Here is a 20,973-nt window from a genome sequence, read left to right as displayed (position 1 = left end):
AGTCAGTTTCTTAGTAAATTAAATAAGTTTTATTATTTAGAAGCTTTTGGTATCTCTTGTCTTCAAAAAACTTAATTTTAAGATGCTCTTCAATGGCCCGTAAATGGGCACAATTATAATGAACAGAAGTTCACCATGGTGATTAATCCGATGTGGGGACATGACCAGTTTTGAGGGTGGGCCTGCTTCCAACACAATGTTTTTAAAATCAACAAAGATGATCATGGAAACTCAATTTGCACTTAATGTAATCTGTGTTTAAAATTCCACAACCTTTTGCACTGAAAAGGCAGCACAACTAGCAGGAAACCCAAACCTCTTTTGTTGCTTTATCCCAAGATTCCACTACCCTTCAGTCCTGTCTACTTTTTCACTAAGATTCACTGAGGAATGGCAGTCCCATTGTTTTTACTTGAAAACACTCTCTACTCATAAACAATGGACCAAAGCATTTTTAATAAGTTCACAATCACCTCATTTCGCATTCTTTCATCTACGAATACGACTATTATATTATAGTGATACTCTTTATCGTAATTACACCATCCCTGTATAGCCAAGTGAAATTTAATACTTAGAATTGTACCATTTCTAATGAAAATATCTGTACTGTAAGCCAGACAATTTGGCACCTACCCCTGTGCTTATTAAGTCAATCACATTTAAAAGCTTGGATTACTATTTCTGCTCAGCCGGGCATTGGAATTATTTTTTGAAAAGAGCTTAGCTATTCCTTGTTGAACACGTTATTAAGGATCAATCACAATGTATTATGAGGATTACCAGTATTATTTCCACATTATTTCTTTCAAAGTTTACCATTCCTTGCAAAATAGTTCACATGAAAGCAACGGACTGTTTCAACATGCAGTTATAGAAGGGATCATGATCAGCATCTTGCAAAGTGTACAGCTGCATAACAGAGATCACAATAAATCCAAGGACAATCAGCGTGATGTTGACTCCATCTATTCGATCTTCTTCTGATGCCTCAGTGTAGTATTGGGCAGCATTTGTAGATGCAGATACTAAATTGTGGCATTACAGAATAATCCAGAAGATTTAATTATTGCCAGGAGTGTCCACAATATTGTTCATGATAAGATCATTTTTGTGTAGTGCTGTGCCATCAATGCATTAGATATGGCAGCACAAGGTGAATTTTCGTGATGACTGCTTTCAGAGTTTATATTTTGATTCAGATGCTCTTTCACATGTTTGATGTAAGGTTGCCAACTCTGGATTCATTCCAGGCTGATTCATCACATAACTTCTGGCTCCCACCTACCATCATCAGCTCTGTCCCCAGACTCTTCCTGCCTTTATCCCCATCTCCAATATTTTTATAACTTTAAAGAAAAAAAAGAGTTAAAAGAAGCTGCACATTTTAATGCTGCTGTGATTTTTCTCGCAGTTGTTTTCTGCAGTGTCCAGGTGATTCATCTTTAATTCCTGGGGACTCCAGGGTCATCCTTGGAGGCTTTGCAATCTTAAAGTGAAAGCCACAGAAGGTCCAGGAAAACACAGCTACACCCAACGATAGCAGTAAAGGTGGCCATTCATTCTCACTCCTCCAGATTAAATGAATTGTAACAAAATATCAAGGGAAGGTTTATGGAAGAACAAGGCTGCTCCGAAACTTTTCGCATCAAGAGCCAATGTTAGTACTCAACTTTTTATGTGCTAGTAACATACGAAAATTGATACATCATCTCAGAGGAGATATTTAAGGCATCATGACTGATGACTGTGAGCTGTTGAAGAAACAAAATAACACTGGTACTGCTGGCCAAGTCATATTAATGACCATTTGCCAGTGATACACCACCATATAAGCACAATGAATATGAGCTGCTGCAGTGATTAAAATACAAACTAGTTTGTTCAGTGCTCCAGACAGCCTGGATCAAATGTTGAGCAGCAAATAGTAGGGAATACATTCCTCTTTCACGATCATCACTGTTCATTTTAATGTCTGACATAATGCATAATGAATATCAAACAGTGAGATAAAATGTTATGATTCTGTGCAGGCTCCGATCATAGCGGACAAAGCACGATCAGATTGGAAACATCTACAAAATCATGACACTGAACTGCGGTTATTTATTATTGTGCAGAGTAACCAGAATAACTTGAGGACTCGAATTACCCAAAGGAAAAATATACCACATACACTCCATGAACTATGCAGGCATGAGATTGGGCACACTAAGCAGAGGGTAGAAAGTCGGGAAACCATGCCACCAACTCCGCAGAGATTCCACCACTTCTAGAACTTCCCACTCAAGGTGACAGGTGATGCAAGAACAGGTCCACCTGAAAATGAGCAATCGAAAAACCACACAAAATGATGAGAAGATGCTGTAGTTCTTTCAGCATTGGTGCCATTGTAATGCTGGGCACTATTCCGTTCCTGGCATCCTGGGTTGTTAAGGGAATAGGCTGGGGAGGTTAACATTTAATGAGTTGAATTGCCTAATGTATTGGTCAAGATAAACTTTTTTGTCCCTAAAATCACAATAAAAATATTTTTGGTTCACAACAGAATCCACCAGCAATGCAATAGTATACCAAAAGTTTCAGGCTCCCCATGTCAAAGTATACACTGCCATAAACAAACCTGCCCCACCCACCCATCCGCCCCAAGGAAGGGGGGAAAACCTTGCAGTTACTTTTTATTTGCAGAGGGAGATTTTGTTATAGTGGTGAGGTTTAAAGTACCCTGATCAGGAATAACATGAGGCAAGCACAAAGTCAACCACACCAATTTATACTCCAATTTCACTGGAGCAAAAAATCCCACCTGATTAATCTCTCTGCTAATTCCTGGTCTGCCCTGTCGTAATAACTTAAGGAAGGGTAGCAAGTGTTACAGTTTGTCCAATTGTGTAACAGTGTAGGAAGAAAGAAATGGAACAGAGTTCTCACTCCTGATTGACACCAGTAACTCCTGCAATTGTGAATAATGAGTGAGGACAGAATAGGCTTTCCACTTCTCTCTAGTGTCTGGCAGTATCTAGAATTCAGGATAGGTGTCCCGAGTGCTGCTGAGAACATCCAGGAGAAAATATTGCATAAAGTTAATGGTCAGCGCTAGTGCAGAAGCAAAGCTTTGATATGCAGGCCTGGAGGCCAACCCCCCACCTTTTATTTTACCCACTCTCACCCACCCCCCCACTTAGTGTACTAGTCTCCTCCAGGCACAGTCTTTGTTCCTATTTCGCTGCCTGGAAGTGGCAAGTGGAGGCAGGTTCAATTGAGGCATTCGATGATTAATTGAATAGAAACAATTTACAGGGGCATGGGGAAAAGGCAGGGGAATGGCATTAAGTCATAATGCTCATTTGGGGAGTTGGTGTGGACACCATGGGCCGAATAGCCTCCTTCTATGCTGTAACAATTATGTGATTCTGCATTGAGTAAGGTGCCAACGATCGCTGCTTGGGATTGCACATGAATATAATAACTTGGCCAAGTTAAGGTAGGGTTCTCATCAGGCAGGGAGAGGGTGGAGAAAACTTAAATAAAACAGAAAAACATTCACCCATGGCATAATGAGTCGCTGATAGTACCTCTTTGTAAACCAGATAATTATTTTTGGCTCTTTCTATTGGCCATTCTATTTAAAAAAATTATTTTTGAGGCGTTCAGTAGAGTTTTACAATTTGTTAAAATCTTCTTTCGTACTTCTAAATGAGTTTCTGGGAGGAACAATAAATGTATTTGAACACAGCAGCATCATCAGTCCTTTCATAAGTTACCCAAATAGAATAAGATACTCACTGTAGTAACTTTCCGTATGTGCACTGCCACATTTTGTAAAAATAGTTGTAGATATGAACACCTCAGACACTATTGACTATCTGGCAAATGTTAACAAGCTTTAGCAATGGATGGCTCATTCCCTTACATTTCAGTGTATTTTCCAAATTCTTGTGGCAGAATCAGTTTATACTCTGATTCCATTTCAAAATAAAATGTACTATACACAATAAAAGACAGAAAATATGAACTAAACTCAAATTTAAAGTCAAACGCAGAGTGATGTGGAGCTGCAAACCTCAGCAGCAGGGTATGGCTGTTACAGATACATTTTATTCCGTGGTGGCAGGTGCTGTTGATCATTTTTATCTGATGAACTGTCACTTTCTGTGACACGAGATTGAAGGGGTCATAATAAATGTTTACTGATTAAAGCTACAGCTTTATCATTTAATCGCCCAGACCATCTGCGCATACATCTACAATGAAGGAGGCACAATCTTGAACAGTGAGACCTTTGAAAAGATTGAAAGTATCAACAGATACATCAAATGTGATAGTAGCCTTTAGATTAGTTGAGGATGCTTTTGTGCCGAAATATTTTGCTCTTGACAAAGGCTGCGCGTATCTTCTCAGCAGTAAACGATTTTAGCTCTGAAGGCTCCATGCTTACAATTAAAACAGAGAGTCCTGACTTTAGTGAGAGGGGAGGTTCCAACAATATAATGCAAACAATTTAACAAGAGCAAAAATATGATGCAGGAGCAAAGAGAAATGTCACAACGCGCCCATCATGGTCGATATATGTTAAATGTAGCTAAGCAGCAAATAACATTCACTTTAACAGATAATTAAATACTTACATATGTATGTCTTGTTTTGAAGCGTGTGACAGATTCCATTACTATCTAGGTTCAATTCATCAGAAATTATACACATTAGTCTCAAAATTCAGCTCCGTAACACCCATAGTTTTGGCACTATGGAAGCCATTTTGTTTCTGAAATGACTTCCATGTTTCAAGCGCACAATTCCAACATGGTTTCCACAAATGCCATTTTGGAGCCATCATTAGTAAAGGGGTTAGGAGAAGGTGTCGGAAGCATGTAGAGTAGGCAGATCATGATCAGTGAGAGTGATGGATAACCAATTTGAATAATTACCTACCCTTTTATGGGCTGGCTGGGGACACCGTCTGGAATGGCGAGGGCCAAGCTAACAGCTTGCCGGTTGCTATTCAATGGTCTCACTGGGCCTCCTGTTCTTACACACCACCAGAACAGCATTGATCAGCAGGCCACAATCCATCTTGTGGAGAGCTTCCCTCTGGTGGTGAGGCTGTTGTCCGTCCAAGGCTGATCAGGCCTCAGATTGTGTTTATAGCTTCAGGATCCCCACCTGTTTTCCTTAAGTAGATGGAAAACCCAGAGTCAGCCTCTCAATTGGCCATCGCCAAGCAAAGCGGTGTCAGGTCCCAGAAATGCTCCCTATCCTTGATTACTTTTTCAAGGGAATAAGATTCTGCTTTTGCATTTGCAGAAATGCTTGGTTGTTTGCAGTTGTTTAAAGATGATGAAGTCTACAAGGAGTAGTGCTGAGGGTGGAAGAGGTGTTGGTTTTGACTTCAAGGGTTCTGGTCAAACCACTTGCTCCCACCCATGGGGCTAGGGGGTTGGGTTACAGTTACCATTCTCTTTGATCTGCAGCATGACAGGGAGAGGGAGCAAAGGCAGCACTGGAGAGGCCACACTTCTGGTAGATGGAATAAGGGAAGGGTAAACTTGGCTAGCTGCAGGGTGTCTTATCTATCCAGAGTCTTGCAGGAGCATGTCTCCTCCCTCAGCCTAAGTCAAGCACAGTTTGCATTTTGATTCTGATTTACAGAAGAGGTGTTCATGAAAATCTCCCATCTCTTTCGGGCAGAACCTCAGACCAGGTAATGACAGTGTTGCCAGTGGCTGTGAAACTGACTAGCCTTGAATTTCTGTGCATTGGGACCCTCCTAGGATAAACACGGTGACATCTGTAACATCTTCTAACTCGCCAATCACTGTTTCATGAGGGTGCTGACCAAGGTTCAGGAGTGTGACCTGATGAAGGGGCAACGCTCCGAAAGCTCGTGCTACCAAATAAACCTGTTGGACTTTAACTTGGTGTTGTGAGACTACTTACTAAGGTTCAGGAGAAGGAAGTTCATTATCTTTGCAATGACTAGAGAGAAGCAGATAGAGCGTACTCATGGTGAAGTGAGGGATGATGAATAGAATATTAGTGTAGGTCTAGTGGTACAATTGTAACGATATGATATTTGTAGATGCATTAATTGAACATGAGCGCTCATGTGGTCTTCTTTCAACATTGCATTCCAATCCTCAGAGTTATACTGCTTGCATTGACAGTGATGGCTATCTGTTCCCACTGCCTTCTCAATATCGGGAGTTTCCTGGCTCCTTCTGGGTGAAGGATCTCTCTCCTCCTGTACCATCTCATGCACCAATGCTTCCATGTGTCAGAGAACCCTGAAGTGCACGCCTGAGCTGACTATACCGTTTCCACTCTCCTTGGTGGTCAGAGCATCTTACCAAGCCTTAACTAGCATCAAGTGGCTTTAGGTGTTGCAGGCTATCTTTAAGTTCTGCTAGCCATCTGCACACTAGGGCTCCTGCTAAAGTGTGCAGCAGCTTACTCAGTGCTAGGCTGCATCCCAGCATAATTCAAATTAGCAATCAGAGCAGAATTTGTGTGCTGCTTACATTACAACAGATAGACATTGGTTAATCGCACATTGCAAACACTGTACTCATTATTGCAATTTGTCCAACTTATTGTGCTGTCTATTTTTTTATGAACTTGCAGGTTGGTCTAGTTACTGGAAAATCTAAACTGGAAGCGACTGCTGCTGTAATTAATTACAAATGCTTTTATCCATCTTGTGGGCTAGCAGACAAATTGAAATATATACTGGCCTTCATAACTCTCCTGTTACAAAAACTGTTTGATGTCTCAGTCATAAGAAGTAATGAACAAAAAACCAAACTGAATTAAATCAAATGTTGAGGTTTAGTGCTGGCTGAGATTGTTTGCACCTACAGATTCCTCAGTCTCTGCTCTAACATTCAGAAAATGATTGAAAGTGGGTCAGTTGTGGGAAGGATAATTTTCTTCTTTTGTTCTATCTCAGGCATCCAAACCAGAAAGATATATATCACCGGGCTAGTGCGCTACATTCAAGCAGTTTTTTAATATTTCTCTCTGCCATGATGCAAATTAGCACATCAAGGGCTTCTGTCAGGTTCATTTATTTCATCACTGATTCCTGTTCAAAGTTACTGGAGGGAACTGATAACATTTAAAAACTTTGGAACAGATGGGATTATGTTTGCATAGTCACGGATTCATTCTTTTTTCTGAATAATTTATTTTTTTCAGAAACATTAATAATTTTTGGCGTGAGCATGGTATCAGTGCAGCATTTCACACTTATACAGAGACATTTAGGGGGCACAGTGAATAAGTTGTGCTCTTGCATAATCTTATCTTAATAGAACTGTTGTTCCTGGTGTTTAATCGCATCATCTTTGTTTTCTCTATATTGATGTCAAGGCCAGCTTTGGCTGATATTTGCATCACGTGATGGGTTTTATCTTGCATCTGTATGTGGTTGTGAGATAATAAAGCCAAGTCATCCGCAAAGTCTAAATCTTCCAGCTGTACTGCAAGGTTCCATTGTATCCCTTTTCTTCTGTCTGATGTTGTTTGTCTCAAAATCCAATCAATCGTGAGCAAAGATAGGAATAGTGACATCAACAATTCTATTAAGATAAGGAACACCGAGCTGGATGATGTAACATCTTTTACCAATCTGAGTAGTGTAGTAAGTACGACAGGTGGGACAGACAAGGATGTAAAGATCAAAATTGGGAAGCAGCATTCATCACTCTCTCCAACATCTGGAAATCAAGAGAGATCACCAAGGCTACAAAGACAAATATTTCAACTCCAATATAAAAGCCGCTCTCCTTTATGGTTCTGAAACATGGAGGACACCAAAATCCAATCCGTCATCGACAGATGCCTCAGAAGGATCCTTAGGATACCTAAGGACCAAATACCATCAACAATATCAGGCTATGGGGAGGAGACAAAACAAGACTCAATGGTCCTCCGACTCAAAAGGCTAACGTGGAAATGGATAGGCCATACTTTGAGGAAGCTTCAGAACAACCTTACACGGCAAGCTCTCACATGGAACCCGCAAGGAAAGAGAAAGCATGGCAGACCAAGAAACACATGGATGTGGGATACAGAAAAGGAGATGAGAGCTGAGGGCTATACATGGTAACAACTGGAGAGTTTGGCCCAAAACAGGGTTAGATGGAGAGAATTTATCCATGGCCTATACTCCGTTTAGGAGTGAAAAGGCTAAGATGAAGAATTGCATAACCAATATGCATCTCTCACATACTTTAAAGATCATTCAAGTTTCAGTTGATAGGAAATGCAGGCTCAGCAATGGGAATGTACATTTTGCATTGAGCACAACAAAGGTATTAGAATTCTGAATTGCAACAATGGGAGACATGGATATTGGCCAGAATTCTCCAATGCCTCTGCTGCCAGCAAGGTGGAGAATTTGGTGTTCAGCCAAAACTCGATTCACTGCAGCGGGATGGGAGAATCCCAGCCATGACCAAGATCAGAGAATTCAGGCCATTATTTTTGAATCAGATAAAGTCACAGAGCTAATAGTACAGGGTTCTGCTCTACTCCAAGACCCAGTCCCTATAAGACTTGCATCTTTAATTTCAGGGCACCATTAGGATCAACATCTTCAGGATGTTGATCCTAATCCTAAGAACCAGGCCATTTTAGTATTTGAGTTGGGCAAGCTGCAGACATAAGGATGCAGCAGATGCACCAGCCTTGGTGGGAAATCCGAGTGCAAGGCAACAGAGCTGATGAGGAAATGCTGTTTTGTGGAGTACATGGTCTTTCAAAAGGCATTCAGTACAGTGTCGAACAACAGTCTAGTGAGAAAACTCATAGCTCATGGAATAAAAGGATCAGTAGTAATATGGATACAAAATTGGCTGAATAATAGGAAACAGAGAATATGGTCAATGGATATTTTTGTGGCTGGAAGAAAGTTTGTAGTGGTGTTCCCCAGGGATCGGTGTTGGGAATCATAGAATCCCTACAGTGCAGAAGGAGGCTATTCGGCCCATCGAGCCTGCATCGACAACAATCCCACCCAGGCTCTATCCCTGTAACCCCACAAATAACAGTACATTCTGCACTCTCTTGTTTCCTTCTCCATGAACGGTATGCTTTGTCTGTATAGCGCACAAGAAACTACTTTTCACTGTACGTTAATACATGTGACAATAATAAATCAAATTTACCCTGCCAATCCCCTGACACTAAGGGGCAATTTAGTATGACCCTTGCTTTCCCTGATATATATTAATGATCTAGATCTTGGTGTACAGGGGATAATTCCAAGGATTGCAGGTGACATAAAACTTAGTATTGTAAACTGTGAAGAGGACAGTGAGAACTTCAAAAGGACATAGACAAGTTGGTGGAGTGGGCAGATAGGTGGTAGATGAAGTTCAATGCAGAGAAGCATTTTTAAAAATTCATTTTATGGGATTTAGGCATCACTGGCTGGGCCAACACTTATTGCCCATCCCTAGTTGCCCTTCTGAAGGAGGTGGTGGGCTGCTTTCTTGAACCACTGCAGTCCCCGAGGTCTATGTACACCCACAGTGCCGTTAGGGAGGGAATTCCAATATTTTGACCCAGTGACAGTGAAGGAACGGCAATATAGTCAGGATGGTGACTGACTTGGAGGGGAACCTCCATATGGTGGTGTTTAGGGAAGGTGTTGACAAAGGAACATTGGCAAGTTCCTACAGTGCATCTTGTAGATGGTACACATAGTGTGTGAGATGATGCATTGTGGTAGGAAAAACATGGAGATAATATAAACATGGAGAGACAACATAAAATAAGGGGTAAATTCTTAAGGGAGTGCAGGAGCAGAGGGGCCTGGGTGATTATGTGCCTAGATCATTGAAGGAGGCAGAACAGATGAAAACAGCAGTTAATAAAGCACATAGTATTCTGAGCATAGAGTACAAGAGCTAGAAGATTAAATTGAGCCCCCCCCGCCGCCAACTGAATATTAGGTACTGCATACAACGTGTGCTGAATCTGATATGCCCCATTTTGAACACAGGCCGAGATGAAATTCAACCCGTTGTCTCTTATGTGCTCTCAAATGAAATTCTCTTTGCCCCTCCCTCCCCCAACTCTCACGAGTACCATTGGAGAGCCTTGACCTACACCAATTGACCTGGTCATTTAAGCTCTTATTCTCTAGAAAGGAATACCATCACTATCATAACAATTTAAATAGTGAAATAGATTTACTGCCTTTAGCTGAGGTAATGGACAAGCAAATACATTCACAGATATGCAGAATCTAGACAAGTTCCTGTTCAATCAGTGAAACACAGATACAGTGCAGCCAGAAATACTACACACATATCTTATTAGGAAGTGCAATTATTGTCAAAAGAACTTTGGCCTCTTTTCTGCCCACATACAATTAAGAAATCCCAAACATCTACAAAAGCACTTGAACTAGGTGGAAAATGGTAATGATATTTAAGACTAACCTTCAAATTAAAACTTGTGAATTAAACAAAAAAAAACAAGGCATTCGCCGGAATTTTACCGCCTGGCTCACTACAGAATCAGAGCGGGCAAGGGATGGACAATGGGAAGATCCGTTGACCTCAGGTGGGATTTTCCGGTCTTGGGTCGAGCAAAGCCGTAAAAACCCACCCATAATCTCTTAATGCAATCCAACTGTATTAAAATCAAGTGCCCAAATATAAAATGGCTTCAACTCTAGAAATTGGTGTTGAAAGTCAATCCTGGAATAACATAGAAACATAGAAGATAGGAGCAAGAGGAGGCCATTTGGCCCTTCGAGCCTGCTCTGCCATTCATTACGATCATGGCTGATCGTCCAACTCAATAGCCTAATCCTGCTTTCTCCCCATAACCTTTGGTCCCATTCACCCCAAGTGCTAATCTAGCCGTCTCTTGAATACATTCAATGTTTTGGCATCAACTACTTCCTGTGGTAATGAATTCCACAGGCTCACCACTCGTTAGGTGAAAAAATGTCTCCTCACCTCCATCCTAAATGATCTACCCTGAATCCTCAGACTGTGATCCCTGGTTCTGGACTCCCCCACCATTGGGAATATCCTCCCTGCGTCTACCCTGTCTAGTCCTGTTAGAATTTTGTAAGTCTCTATGAGATCTCCACTCATTCATCTGAACTCCAGCGAAAACAATCCTAACCTCGTCAATCTCTCCTCATACATCAGTCCCGCCATCCCCGGAATCAGCCTGGTAAACCTTCGCTGCACTCCCTCGAGAGCAAGAACATCCTTCCTCAGAAAAGGAGACCAAAACTGCACACAATACTCTAGGTGTGGCCTCACCAAGGCCCTGTATAATTGCAACAACACATCCCTGCTCCTGTACTCGAAACCTCTAGCAATGAAGGCCAACATACCATTTGCCTTCTTTACCACCTGCTGCACCTGCATGCTTACCTTCAGTGACTGGTGCACAAGGACACCCAGGTCCCGCTGCACACTCCTCTCTCCCAATTTACAGCCATTCAGAGATGGTCTCACCAATACCCTATTCAACTGAGGCATAACCTCCCTACTTTTGTAATCAATTCCCTTCACAATAAATGATAACATTCTATTCGCTTTCTTAATTACCTGCTGCATCATATGCAACACTCTAGTCATATATAAGCACACATCATAGTCAGGATATAATGATGCACAATGTATGCAAATATCATCACTTTATTTCCTTAATGGCCAGAGATTAGAAACTGTGGATGAGAAAAGGGATTTGCATGTCCAGGTACAAATTCCTTAATTCAATGGATGGGGGAGAAAAACTGGAATGAAAGAGGTAACCAGTCCATCTGGAGGAATAGGTGATGTGTGCACTTGAGATGTACAATCAGAAGGAACTTGACTGCAAAAACAATTCAATATAGGAGTGGATAGGACTGAATGATAAACAAACTTGATGTTAAAATGAAGAAGGAACCGAGGGTGAACAAAACTCTGAGCAATCTCTGATTTGATGAAAAAAGAGGCAGAGTAAACCATCAATTACAGCAACTTTGAGGGAACAAGCTTGTCATAAGCACTGCTTTGGAAAAGGAACCATATGATAACGTATTCAGAAGTGTACCCCAGGCTCTAACAAAAGCTTTGGCGATGTCCAAATTGATGACAGATGTACGAAGCTCATATAGAACTATATAGTCATCATGGGGAAAATAATCAAATACTATAAACAGCCCCTACTGTTACTTTAATGAACTGATTATTACATAGGAAACAAGAAAAGATCTAAAGCTTTGCAACTTTTCACTGCTTTAGAAAAATATTTATAATTGGATGCCATCCAGAGCAATGATGTTTTGTATACCATTTGACTGACAGATCCCCAAATAATCACAACTAAGAACCTGGAAGGAACCAGGAATAAAGATTTTCATGGTAGTTTTGACCTTAACACCACTGGGAAAGCTAGTGCATTTAGAGATGGTAAAATCATTCGGCAGCCCCTGACAGAGGTCAGTGAGAACTCATTTGCAGAGCCAAGATTTCCTCCGATACTACATCTGAAAAAATAAGATAATTGGTGCTTTGCAGAATTCTTAGGCAGACATTGGACACCCTCCACCCACTGTTATTTTGCTAATAGAGCAACAATTGCCAAAATGAGTATATTTTCAACAACAAACATTCTTAAAATGTGACTTGACTGTAAGTCTGTATGTCTAGGATGACTTGATTCTAATTTAAGTTCCTGTTAAAGCAAATAGTCATTTCGATTCAGGGTATTCATCCTTTCACACAGTATTTAATGAAAATAAGAACATGGACAGAACTCCAATTTTGCAAATAATTCACTCTTCATTGATCTAGCCTTTTAGATTTTATATCTAGAGTCACATTAACAATATGGGCCCTATTTTATCATTTTGATTCTAAGTGCTGGGTGGACTTAAAACTGGGAGTCTTTCAGATCTGACTTTTAGACCCATTCTCAGGCGTCCCCATACGCACTTTGCCTGCAAAAAATATCAGCGATTCCGAATCGCCCCGCACAAGCCTAAGGGCGGGGCTTAATGCACCCAAAATCCTGCAGCTCCAATTGGCATCTCCAACTGTGCATGTGCAGAAAAAAAAGATAGAATGCTGCTCCCTTGCCACATCCCTCCTGGGCAGATAATGCCTCCCCCTGGCTCCCACAGACATTGCCCCACCCCCCCCCCCCAATATTACTGACCCCCTTATCCCCCCACCCCCTCCGTCACCCAGACCAATCGAAGGCCCCTCCTCCCCCCCCCACCGATCTCAGGCAGAGTGGCAGCGGACCCCCTCTTCCCCTCCACTTATCTCAGGCAGAGTGGAAGTGGATCCCCCTTCTCCTCCACTGATCTCAAGTAGAGTGGAAGCGGACGCCCCCTCCCTTCCCCCCCCCCCCCCCCCCGCCAACTGATCTCAAGCAGAGAGCTGTCAGACATTGGGCACCTACGTCCTCACTAACTGGAGCGCCCGAATGGGACTTTTATGGAGCATGTCTGTTTCGCGCTGATTCTGGATGGGCGAACGCGGTGGTAAAGGGGGAAGTGCCAGTAAAGTTGGGCGTGCAGCCCATTGAGTCAATTTAAATGCATGCAAATACATTTAAATGGGCATCGTGCCCATTTCGAATGCGATCCCGATTGCGTCCATTTTCGGGCCTTGGTAAAGGGGGAACCGGCGTGGAGGAGAGCGCGGATCACACTACTCGCCTCATGCCCGATTTTACCAAGTTTTCACATCCGAAAATGGGCGCAACGTGATGGTAAAATCAGGCCCTATATGTTTGGGAGTAGCTCCTGTCTTTTGGAATTATTCTCTTCACTGACAAAGTCAGTTCTTTTGCTTGCTGAATGTGATTCAGGTGGAACGAAGCCAAGTCAGAATAAAATGCCAGCATTAAGGCTGGGATTTTCCCCTTTTATTTTCATCGAGCAGGTTGCGCAATGGGAGCATAAAAACTCATGCGATGTCCAAATTATGTTTCACACCAATGTAAGTGCGTGACACGATTGTCCCCTCTTCCCGCCAGTGACATAGAGCGTTGAAAATTGGGACCATAATTGCCATCCACTTATCAGGCCTCTACCTGAACCATCCGCCCACACCCATAAGAAAGTCCATTCACGTCAGTGTGAGGGCAAACTGGCGTGAAACCCACCTGGTCTTCCAAGGCATGCACCTGGTAAACAGACCTCCCAGAAGAGCTCAGGTCTGTACATCACTCAAGTGGGGAAGAAGTCTATACCCGGGTATTGCCCTGCCTTTAAAAACCGTACCCGGTCAAAAAACTAAGTTGCTGGCGTGGTGGGCTCAAATCAAAGGCCACCCCACCAGCATGACATCGTGGGACCTGCTCGCTTACTGTTGTTTTGCCCAAGTCCCAAACAAATGTTATAGAAAGTTGCTGTTGGTGCCAGAGGCTTCAACGCCACTGTTCCCAACTTCTGTTGGCATTTGCCGATGTCCGGGAAAATTTTGCCCCACATATAAAACTGCACAGTGTTGCCTGACAACGTAACACACCCAGCTTTGCTTCCATTTTTCCCAGTCCCATACATGTGTCCAATTCTGTGAAAGTGAACGGGACGCACAAAAGCCACTTCCACAGCATAAATTGTCAGATTATCTTTAAATGTTAGTGGAGAACAAAACTTGCAGATTTCCAAGGTAGAGTAAATGTATTGCAAGATGAAGATATCCAGTAATTATCCTGATCCTAACTTTTCAAATGCACCAGTTAAAATGCCAAAGTAACAGAACAAACTAACAGCTCAGAACAGAGTTCATCCAGAAGTTTAGTGGGGAGGGTTAACCTCTTTTTGTCACCCTGCTAGAGGCTCTGGCAGATGATTGTGAAAGTATTTACTGGAGTATGGACAGTTGGAAACCCAATGGGCAATGTGTTGAGTAAGTGAGAAATGGCAATGTATTTCAAAACAAACCAAAACTAATTTACCCCCTTGGAAACAATTTTTATAGCATGCAAAAAAATGCTTACCAGCTGAGGAAATTCAGACAACGAAGTGCTGCGTGTCAAGTTCGCAAATGTCTTAAACTGTTATGGATAAAACAGCTACAAATGGACCTCGTGATCACCAAAGTAATATTAAAATTTTACTTGACTAGTATCTGACAGGAAAATATCATGCCTTGTACACATAACAGTTTTTTTTTAGGTGGCTTTCATTATAGTAGTCTTCTTCACATTCCATTGAATACTGGTCTTCTACACTACATCTAAATACATGCACATTAACAAATATTACCAGGAGCTTCTTTATTGCAAGGGTCCCTACTGGATATATTACTGAATTATTGGCACTTTACTTGACAAAAATTAAACAGCTTTTCTAAATTTAATCTATTCACCAGATTTTATTACACCTGCTGGTAGATAGAGCTGGCATTGTACCATGAGACTGCTGGTTAAACCAGTTATAATCTGCATTAATCATCGTGCAAGATTGCAATGATACATGTCATATATAATATGCAAAAACTGCCAACTGCTCAATACAGTAACCTTGTCTGTCTACCTGTCAAATAAACTATCAATTCTGTTCTTTGTCTGCATGGCAGTAAATAAATGATCACAGCTACATATAAATCAAAAAAATATAAAATACAAGACATATTTGCAGAAATGTTGCTATACACATTTTACGTAAAACAGATCATGCATCTGAACAGATTTAACGTGGAAGTGATTCCACTCAAATCATGTTGTCACATGACCAGCCTGACAAACTGTAGCTTTTTGAACAATCCTCATATGCTTCATGCCTCTTTAAAAATTTATCAGCACTTGAATATAATCTCAGCAGGGTCCTGGCGTGCAAAATAAAGAGTTTTACAGGAAACAAATTCTAACATGCTTCCTACAATGCATGAAGCATCTTTAAAATAATCATTTCACAAACACTATTATGCCCCCCATTCAGCAAACTGAACAGTGAATTATTTCATTTACATAAACAAATAAAACCTCCTAAAATAACAACAGGGAGCATTATGCCTACCTTTACATTAACAATCAACAGAACATGATAAATTATACAAGCAATAAAATTAGATAAGCAATTAGACATATTTTCTGTGTTTCATAGCAATTGACAAAAATTATCTGAGGAATTACCAATATAGTGAGGCAAATTATTCATGCTATGATACCTTTCAATTATACTCTCATAAGATTTAAAATATAATTAATATCAAACACTGTGCCTAAGTAATTCCTAACCTTGTTTTAACATTTAATTCATAGAACTGTACAGACAGTAAAAATATTTTTGAAGGAAAAAGCACACCAAAAGATTCAATAAAGTGCAAAAAAGATATGAATATCACCAATCAACAGCTCTAAGCTTCCCTCTCTCACTGGATTATTTTGAAACTGGATCTATACCTACCACCGTCAGATCAGCAGTTGTCCCAGCGCTCAAAGTAAGCATTAATTTATAGCAGTATGCCTGCCTTAATATGTTAATGATTGTATCCTTAAATATTACATCAAAACAGATTGCAACCCCAGACAACAATAATTATACAAGCTTCCATTGTTTGTTAAAATTGGGGAGTGGTGAGCACAGATCCCCTGTGGTGTAACCACCAAACATCTCCCCTCCTAATTAGCAGCCTGGCCACCAAGAAACAAGCACTAAACAGTACTGTTCATTAAAAACTGAACTGCTCAGAGCAGAAATAAAACAATCCCCAGCTAACATAATCTTTACAATGTTGTATTCGTAGAAAAAAGATGCAATTAAAAATGGCAATGCTGCATATTTTTTAAATTAAAAGGAATCCATAATAAGAGTTAAATTAAAATAATGATTTAAAAGGCCAATATTTTAAATGGATAGTATAGTCTATTATTTTAATTCAGAAGATATTTGTACTTAAGTGATAGAATTGCTAATCTTGCGCTTTTGTGTAGTAATAATATGCAAATACAGTACTAAGCTTTTTGCTATCTCTGCAATACTTTCTCCACTATCCTATAGGGGAAATGTGCAATTCCACATCAAAGAGAGAAGTGATACTTGAATTCTTTGTTTAGTCTGTTTGATGTCGCACATCAAATTAACTATTTGCTACAGTGGAATTATCCAGTATTGCATGGGAGAACATAAATGTAAAAAGTTACTATTGTTTCATTAAAAGTACTGATATATTGTTGAGTTGCTAATCCCTCAACAGCTAATATATTTCAGCTACCTCAAATCTAGCACCTAATCTGCATAATCAAGTTAAATAAATTCTCATTAATGGGGACTTTAATTTAAATCATTATACTGTACGAAGCTGCATGACTATCGACTAGCCACAGATGACAGCCTATATTTCCTATTAAATTGGAATCTTTCCTAAGGGCTGGTATAATCTAATTTAAATGACAGGGTGGAAGAAACTGAAAGCTTGGAGGGCAAATATCAAATTTCATGCATTATATTCAATCTTTTCTGAGGGGCAGTGCTTTAACAGAGCACACAGCATTAACAGGAAGTGTTCGAGGAGTATGAGGGAGAATTAGATGGAAAAAAACCCAAAGATTTTAAAATACAGGGGTATCTAGCAAAAACCAACTAATGCATAGAACAACATACAGTCAATGCATATAATGCGAAGAAGAATAGAACTTCTCCAAAACTTACCGTTCCCCTCTAAGAAGCAAGTGCCATCCACAAACTTGCTGCACCCAGTTTTTAATAACACTGGGGGCAGAATTTTACATTTCCTGCCAGTGGGTTTGTAGATGGGGACGGCGACCTTAAAATTCTTTGGATGACCTTCCCTTGGGCTCTTGCCTGATCTCTTCACAATCTTATGGTGGGACGCCTGAAGTCTAGGCCAGCCGATCCCAACCCCTGTTTTTTTCCCCAATTGAGAGCCTTAAGTGGTCAATTAATGACCACTTAAGAGTCGTCTCCTGCCAGCTTCAATTTGCAGCTTGGTGGGAGGAGTTCTTGTGCAATGGGGAAACTTGAAAAACCACCCTCCTCTGGTTTTGGGCAGGAATGGGAAGGAGCATCCCTTCACCCCCATCAATGGCAGCCTTTGACAGTGGGCGCTCCTCCAAAAGATCTGGGCATTGTGGGTGCTTCCTTCTCGCCAGCCTCTCCACCAATACCACTATGCCACTCTGCCCATACCACTATCCCCATCAGGCCACAGTTCCTCTCCCTGCCCTGAACCCCCAAAAACTTACCTGGTCCTGGTCTCCCAGAACTTGGGGTAGAATTCTCCCATCTGGGATGAGGTCTTGTGGCGGGGGCAGGAACAGGGATTGTTTCCCTCTGTGGAGGGCGGCAGCAAACCACGTCATATCTTCTGGACTCCACCTCATTAATTATGCATCCCAAACTTTAGCACATATTCACTGATGGGGTGGGCATAATGGTATGTGGCCTGCCTGCACATCTGGATGCCATATTTAAATAACTGACCAACCATTGAGGAAAGATGCAACTCCTGAAAAAGATGGACTCCCAGAACACTCTGAGGCTGGAAGATGGAGCTTCTCAATGACACTAAATCAGGAAGATCCACCTGCAGATGTTTGCCCCGTCCTCTGCTGTGGTGTTCCAGGGTCCAAGGTTGCTGGCGACATCAATTTTGAACTCTAAAGGCAGCCCCAGGCTTTGTTCATGCAAATCCCGGCTTTTGCATGCCATGGGGCGGCACGGTAGCACAGTGGTTAGCACTGCTGCTTCACAGCTCCAGGGACCTGGGTTCAATTCCCAGCTTGGGTCACAGTCTGTGTGGAGTTTGCACATTCTCCTCGTGTCTGCGTGGGTTTCCTCCGGGTGCTCCGGTTTCCTCCCACAGTTTAAAGAAGTGCGGGTTAGGTTGATTGGCCATGCTAAAATTGTCCCCTAGTGTCCTGGGATGCATAGATTAGAGGGATTAGCGGGTAAAATATGTAGGGATATGGGGGTAGGGCCTGGGTGGGGTTGTGGTCGGTGCAGACTCGATGGGCCGAATGGCCTCTTTCTGTACTGGAGGATTTCTATGATTTCTATGTTGTTCACACATGCTCTAGACTGGCGTATTTCCTGCTGTGTGTCACAGAGAATTGGGTATGGGTTGAAGATTCTGGTCAGGCCTTCATCTGCATCCCATTAGCAGGATGCAAATCTGTTTCACACTAGCCCGCAGTGGGTTTCCCCACTTGCCATGGTGGGCATTAACGGAAGTTCCCCCGAGAAGTTGACACCTGCATAAAACCGATTTTTGGGGGGGAATTTTCCCGTTCCACCTGCCGCAGGAATTGTAGCAGGTGAGAGTGGACATGCAAAGGTCCTTTGATCTGGGGTGGGATTTTCCAGTTTTGGGACGAGCGCAGCAGGAAAATCTTGCCCTTGGACTCCTGTCGAATTCTCCACCTCCCCCCACCCGCCATTGACCCCACCAATAGGGGCCTGGGAGAATTCCACCCTTAGTCCTGTCCACTGCAGCCTTAGGCATTGCTGGGTTTATAAAGCTGCTGGCCTATCAGATAGGTCAGCAGCTCTGAGGTGGCACTTACTCCTGAGTGAGGAGTAGAAGTCCTGTCTCCAGCTAATTAATACTCCTTGCAGTGTGAAATGACAGCGAGGCAGCCAATACTGGGTGGAATGTGTTTGTCGCCAACTCCTTGGATGGCGGGAAGGGAAACACTGCCATTTGAAAAATTCTGGCCTAGGAGTATTATGCCATGTGATACATACATTGTGATGGAAAGGATATGTGGTTGGAAGAACATCTTGTGCCTCAGGCCGCATTTAGGAGAAATACTAGATTGATACTGAGAGCGTCTTTGACAATGGCTTGGATGGAATCAGATACAAGCCTATGGTGCACAGGTTGGAGACCAAACATAATAGATTCAGTCTTCCTAATGTTTAACTGGACAAATATGCTGATGTCCTGAGAACCCACAGATTCATGCACAAACATTCTGCACTCTCTCATTTCCTTCTCTATGAATGGTACGCTTTGTCTGTATAGTGCGCAAGAAACAATACTTTTCACTGTATGCTAATACATGTGACAATAATAAATCAGATCAAAATCAAATCAAATCGTTTCCAGCCTCTGCCGCTCCTCTGAGCTCTGGATCTGTGCCCCCACTGGCCTGCACAATGGCAGCTATCAGATCTTGAAATGGCAGATTGCAACTCAGTTCCCAGGGTGTGGAAACTAGTCTCCTACTTCAGTTTGTGTGGTTCTGTGTGGCTTCATAGAACTAATGGCACAGGTTGGCTCCAATGCTATTCTTAGGACTAGTGGGGTGCTAAAGATTTCAGTTAAACTGTCATATGCTCCAATTATGCCTCCAATGAATAAAACGTTCCCCTGACGTTGCTCCAAATATGAGCTGTAAGTTTCAGAGTTAAACCTGCTACATATCAAATACTGAGCTCAGAGCTTGATATGTTCCTTAAATATCTTCTTTTCGGGTAAGTACCATGAGTTATGGGTCCTATTGCTCTGAGGCCCAGGGCAACCTTTTTCTGTTGTGCTCTGCGATTCACCTGGTGCCACATCCTCACCAATACTACATAATTCCACCCAACCCATGCAAGTATTAGAGCTGATGAATGGAGATGAGAAAAACTGCCTTAGCTCATCTGCTACTGAGACCATTATCCATGCCTTTGTTACCTCAGCACTTGAACATTGCTCAGCCTCCCATTTCTATCCTCTAAACTTGAGCACAGGCAAAATGTACTGCCCATACCTGACTCATCACAAGACACATTTACCAATCATGTGCTTCCTCACCTACAGTTATTCCCAGTCCAATAACCTCTCAGTTTTCAAATGTTCATCCTTCTGGTCAAATTGTTCCCTGGCTTCTCCATTCCATGTCTCTACAACTTCCTCCAGTCCCACAATCTTTCCAGATCTCTGCGTTCTTTCTAACTTCTTGCACAAAGTCAATTTTCATCACTGCATCATTGGCAGCTGTACCTCAGCTGCCTAAGCCCTAAGCTTTATAATTGCCTCCTTAAAC

The 20,973-nt window shown here is 41.9% G+C and overlaps 1 protein-coding gene across 5 annotated transcripts in view; it reads right to left on the bottom strand.

The window, feature by feature from the left end:
* LOC144499767 (microtubule-associated tumor suppressor candidate 2-like) overlaps positions 1 to 20,973 on the bottom strand; it is a 489,039-nt gene that overhangs the window by 444,250 nt on the left and 23,816 nt on the right. The window contains exon 1 of one of the 5 annotated variants that reach the window (XM_078222204.1): positions 16,385 to 16,483. The exons of the other annotated variants lie outside the window; for them this stretch is intronic. The gene's annotated coding sequence lies outside the window, so the exon portion shown is untranslated. Of the gene's footprint in view, positions 1 to 16,384; positions 16,484 to 20,973 lie in introns of those variants that run through there. 5 annotated transcript variants of the gene reach the window in all.

This window comes from Mustelus asterias, chromosome 10 (genome assembly GCF_964213995.1).
Source record: "Mustelus asterias chromosome 10, sMusAst1.hap1.1, whole genome shotgun sequence".
Lineage (NCBI taxonomy): Eukaryota > Metazoa > Chordata > Chondrichthyes > Carcharhiniformes > Triakidae > Mustelus > Mustelus asterias.
This window is presented reverse-complemented; position numbering and strand designations above follow the sequence as displayed.